The sequence below is a fragment of the Microtus oregoni genome, unplaced genomic scaffold, assembly GCF_018167655.1.
Source record: "Microtus oregoni isolate MIOR12 unplaced genomic scaffold, Mior012 000054F_ref0000373, whole genome shotgun sequence".
NCBI lineage: Eukaryota > Metazoa > Chordata > Mammalia > Rodentia > Cricetidae > Microtus > Microtus oregoni.
Window position 1 is genome coordinate 13,708,869 of NW_024543830.1, and position 6,138 is coordinate 13,715,006.

The 6,138-nt window shown below is 39.1% G+C and overlaps 1 pseudogene; it reads left to right on the top strand.

Moving 5' to 3' along the window:
- Nucleotides 1-4,925: 4,925 nt before the first annotated feature.
- Nucleotides 4,926-5,580, top strand: LOC121438039 (annotated as a pseudogene).
- Nucleotides 5,581-6,138: the final 558 nt, after the last annotated feature.

Here is a 6,138-nt window from a genome sequence, read left to right on the forward strand (position 1 = left end):
ACTTTATCTCTTTCTGATGTAAATAATGATATTTCTTCCACAGTTTCATAAGAAAATCACTCCCTTCTAAGACACAATATAGGTTTCCAATGCAAGAGGCTTTATGTTGATCCTGGAAGTTAGAAGGGACATGGAAGAATTCTCTCCTTTCCTGGCAAATGAATTGTCTATTCCCATATCAGAAATTATATACCCATTATATTTAATCACTTAAAGACCTATATGAGTTGACTGCATCTTTTATATTATTTCTCTCTGATTCTATCTCTGGAGATGACTTTGTTCCCTCTGATTGGAAGATCTTAGCAAAAGTATGGTTACTAGATGTGTGTTTATGATGGAGTACTGATTATTCAGAACTATGTCAATATCAAGCTAATAGAAATCCACAAATTAATGTACATATAACTTTAGAGATGTTAGCAAAAGAAGGCATGCATACTGGTATTAAACAGTAGATTATATATCCCCCTAAAGTTTATGGGCAGATGAATATATTGGCCCTGCAAGTATGATGTATGTTGCCCGATTCTGGAAGAAAGACAGAGGAACTTTCTCAGATTATAAAGGGATCGAATCCCCTCCCATTCTCTGCTATTTTGCCCTGTCCACACTCCCTTCTCCCCTCACTCTATGTTTCCATTTTTCTCAGGAGATCCTGTCTTTTTTCCTCTCCTGGAGGATCCCTATAGGGTCCTCCTTGTTACCTAACTTTTCTGGAATCACGGACTATAGGGTGGTTATTCTTTGCTTTATGTCTAATATCCACTTATGAGTGGTGTACATACCATGCTGGTCTTTCTGGGTCTGTGTTTCGAGGAAGGACAGAGAACAAGAACAAGGAAATAGATATCTTGATTGAGGGAGTCATTATGGGGCTAGCAAGAAACATGGCATTAGGGAAATTCCCAGGAATCCTAAAGGATGATCCCAGTTAAGACCCTAAGCAATAGTGGAAAGAGTACCTGAATTGGTCTTCCCCTGTAATAGATTGATGACTACGTTAATTGTCATCATAGAAGAGTAATCTAGGAACTGATAGAAGCAAATACAGAGATACACAACTAAGCACTGGACCAAGCTTCCAGAGACTAGTCCATGAAAGGAAGGAGCAATTATATGAGCAAAAAAGTCAAGACCATAATGGGGATACCCATGGAAACACATGACCTGAAATAGTCGGAGCTTACTGACTCAAGACCTACAGTGGTGGAACCTGCATTGGACCTAATTAGGCCATCTGAACATTGATAACAGTTGTGTGACTAGGGAAGTGTGTGGGGTCACTGGCAGTGGGACCAGAACTTATTATCCCTAATGCTTGAACTGGCATTTTGAAGCCCATTCTCGCTGGAGGAATATCTTGCTCAACCTAGATATAGGGAGGCCTTTGTCTTGCCCCCACTTGATATGACAGGTTTTTTTTGAGTCCCCATAGGAACCTTTACCCTTTCTGAAAAATGTAAGAGGGGTGGGGAGGGGGTAAATTAGGGAAAGTGGGAGAAAGGGAGGGTTTGGGAACTGAGATCAGTATGTAAAGTGAGAAAATTGTTTTAAAAATTGTAAAAACTAAAAAACAAATAAAAGGAACTAATCAAGATTTTGTTTCCCACATTTTACAGGTGGTCAGTTAGCTGGCATTTGATGGAGAAGCAGGGAAATATGAAAAAAATTATTTATTGTTAATGCTGAATATAAGACTGCTGTCTCTCCTTTTTGAAAGAAAGGAGGTATTAATGATTATATATAACTCTGTGTTTATATTAGGTCTTTGTATACTCATTGGGTTATTTCTGGATGAAGCTCTCCAAAGACGAATGATACCTCTTGTCTTATCAATGATTCCTCAAGGAAAAGGGAATTAGAGCAATTGTAGCACATAATATTGTAAAGAGCGTGTTTGACCATCATCAGTTTCCTACTAAGAATCCTTAAACTTTTTGAGGCCCATGGGAAACACAAGAAAACAGATGTTTTAATGTGGATGGCCTAGACACTTTAAACAGGTGTATCTGCAAGGAAAACAGAGTGCTCCATAGGTCATGGAGGCTAAGGCCTCAGGTTAAAATCCTTGTTATAAACAAGGAAATAATTGGTAAAATGAACATATATCTAAGAAGAATAGTGAGTGATGGCCTTTGCCTCAGGAAAACTAGGTCAGAAGCAGGCTCCAGGTCCCACAAAATGTTGGGGTGCATCCATTAATAGCTCAGACATCCTTAAGAGTAAATGACAATTCATCGCACCTTCATCATGCCCAAGAATTCCATCAAAACTTCCGAGGGAAATGTCAGGCAATGTTGAACATGGATGGCTTCAATGCTGCATCCAGATTTGTACTAAGACTAAAAATATGTGTCTAGGCTTTATGTACTGGTGCATTTGGAACTTAGTCATGAGCACTGGCTGGATTAGTAATGAGAAGAAACAGTGTGATCATGAAAGGCTCTCAGATTTTTCAGGGAGTTATATATTAGGATTATATCAGTAAGATTAAAATTATGGTATCTGTTCCTATTAGCATTCGGGCTACAGAAAGGGGGAAACATGATGTCACATATTATTGGCCCAAGTATCAATGTTTAATCAGGTAAAGTATGTTTAGGAACATAAGACAAATGATTTGGGTCTTCAGATAAGTATGTAAAAAAATCACTCATTAAATAGAGATCTACTATGCCTCTATGGATGGAAGGTCAGATATTTGAAGGATTGTTAGATACTAACTAGTACTGATGCTTCACTTCTTTTCCATCAGTCTTGCCCCTCTCATCAGCCCCTTCGAAGCACCCAAGCAGAACACCAAGGAGTGAGAGTTTCCCATGGGCCTCAACAAAGTCAAAAAATTCTTAGTTGGAAAACTAATGATGGCCAATCAAGTATTTTTCAGCCTTTTATGTTGCAAGGGTTGGCAGTTAATTTATGTTGGAAGAAATGTTCTTCAGCGTTTGAATATATGTATATCCATGTGATTAATACTTCTTGTAAGAACACCTGTAACAAGGACAGATACTTGGAAAGCATCTGGGAAAAGAGTTATAGAAAATAACTAAAATTTTAAATTCTACTCTATAAATTATTACAGTAAAGTAGTCCCACACTAGCTCAGAATGGAGTATAATAAAGAGTTCATTACTTAGGGTATACCCACAGATCAACAGTCATCTGCTTAAGCAGAGAACAAGAACCTAATCTATCAGCCAAGAGAGACTACCATGCAAGCTTTATGTCTGCATTGATAGTACAAGAGATCATGCCCAAGTGGTCTGGTGTCTTAAAGGCTATTGTCTGATGGAATCCCACAGCACCTTCTCCTTTTTTCTAAATAAGATAATTCCAAACCCAATACAAAACTATATACAATAAGAACAAATGTGAAGTATAACAGTTAAAATTATGACCAGCATAAATAATATCAAGCAAGAAATATATGTTAAATATTTCATTGTCCTATCTTTTTTATTTTTTATTGATTTTATTGAGCTATACATCATTATCCTATCATAAGGACTCTAAGCCTTGTATTAGAAATGACTTGACTAAGCCATACTTTCACTCTTTCCACTATTCAACTGGATCTTGGGAGCTCAGTCCAGTGCTCCAAAGAGGGTCTTTGCCTCTGTTTCCATCTGTTGTTGAATGAAAGTTCTATGGTGATATTTAAGATAATCATTAGTCTGACTACAGGGTAAGGTCAGTTCAGACATCCACTGCTCTATTATTTAGGTTCTTAGCTGGGGTCATCCTTGTGGTTTTCTGGGCATTTTCCTAGAGCCAGATTTCTTGTTAACCTCATAATGGCTCCCTCAGTCAAGATATCTTTTTCCTTGCTATTATATCTGCCCTTGGTCCATCGTGACTATCGCATTCCCGCAAATTCTTCTCAACCCTCCCCTTCTCCCCTTCCTCCTACCCCCTGCCCCCATAATAACCAAAACAAAAAACATAAAGAATAAAGAAAGAATATTAAGATCTGTATAGAAAAAGAAAAAGTAAGTTATAAAGGTAAACCTATCAAAAATACTTCTGAGTTCTCAATGGAAACCATGAAAGCCAGAAGGTCCTGGAGAGATGTAATTCAGACACTAAGAGACCACTGATGCAAGCACAGAATACTATATCCAGCAAAGCTTTCATTCAACATCAATGGAGAAAACAAGATATTCCATGAAAAAAATACAGATTCAAACAATATGTATCCACAAACCCAGCCTTACAAAAAGTACTAGAAGGAAAACCTCCACCCAAGAAAGCTAACTACACCCACAAAAACACAGACATCTGATAACCTCCCTACAGCATAACCCAAAGAAGGGAAACACACAGCCACTACTACTGAAAAATAACAACCACTGGTCATTTATATCACTTAATATCAATGGACTCAATTCACCGATAAAAAGGCACAGGTTAAAAGAATGGGTACAAAAACAGGATCCAAGATTCTGGTATTTACAAGAAATACACCTCAACCTCAAGGACAGACACTACCTCAGAGTAAAGGATTGGGAAAAGATTTTCCAATCAAATGGGCCTAAGAAACAAGCAGGTGTAGCTATACTAATATCTAACAAAAATGATTTCAAACTAAAATCAATCAAAAGAGATGGAGAAGGACACTTTATACTCAAAACAGGAAAAATTCATCAGGATCAAGTCTCAAGCCTGAATATCTATGCCCCTAATATAAAAGGACCCACACATGTAAAAGAAACATTACTAAAACTCAAAGCACACACACACTAATAGTAGATTTCAACACTTCTCTCTCACCAATGGACATGTCAACCAGACAGAAACTTAACAGAGAAATAAGAGAACTAACAGTTGTAATGAATCAAATGGACTTAACAGACATCTATAGAACATTCTACCCAAACAGAAAAGAATATACCTGCTCTTCCTGTCTGTGCTAGGATGGTGCGTGGTCCACGCCAAGCGACCGAGAAGCCCGGTCTGCGCCCTCAGAATGACTGAGTGGGAGACAGCCACACCTGCCATGGCAGAGACCCCAGACATAAAGCTCTTCGGGAAATGGAGCACTGATGATGTGCAAATCAACGATATTTCTCTGCAGGATTACATTGCTATGAAGGAGAAGGATGCCAAGTACCTGCCCCACAGTGCCGGTATGCCGCCAAGCGCTTCCGTAAAGCTCAGTGCCCCATTGTGGAGCACCTTACTAACTCCATGATGATGCACGGCCGCAACAACGGCAAGAAGCTCATGACTGTACGAATTGTGAAGCATGCCTTTGAGATCATCCACCTGCTCACTGGTGAGAACCCTCTGCGGGTCCTGGTGAATGCCATCATCAACAGTGGCCCCCAGGGAGACTCAACATGCATTGGGCGAGCCGGGACAGTGAGATGGAAGGCTGTGGATGTGTCGCCATTGTGCAGAGTGAATCAGGCCATCTGGCTGCTGTGCACAGGAGCTCCTGAGGCTGCTTTGCGCAACATCAAGACCATTGCTGAGTGCCTTGCAGATGAGCTCATCAATACTGCCAAGGGCTCCTCCAACTCCTATGCCATCAAGAAGAAGGATGAACTGTAGATTGTGGCTAAGTCTAACCGCTGATTTCCCAGCTGCTGCCTAATAAACTGTGTGCCCTTTGGGAAAGTTTCAAAAAAGAAAAAAAAAGAAAAGAAAAGAATATACCTTCTTCTCAGCATCTCATGGAACCTTCTCAAAAATTGATCACATAATCAGTAACAAACCAAACATCCATAGATACAAAAAAAAATTGTAGTAACCACCTGTGTACTACCAGAACACCATGGAATAAAATTAGAATTCAACAACAATTCTACCCGCAGAAAACCTACAAACTCATGGAAACTGAACAGTCAACTACTGAAGCACTCCTGGGTCAAGGAAGAAATAAAGAAAGAAATTAAACTCTTCCTTGAATTCAATGAAAATAAAGGCAGAACATACTCAAACCTATGGGACACTATGAAAGCAGTGCTAAGAGGAAAAACTATAGCACTAAGTGCCCACAATGGAAAAAGCTCACATTAGAGACTTAACAACACAGCTGAAAGCTCTAGAAAAAAAAGAAGCAGACTCACCCAGGAGTAGTAGAAGATTGGAAATAATCAAACTGAGGGCTGAAATCAACAAAATAGAAACACA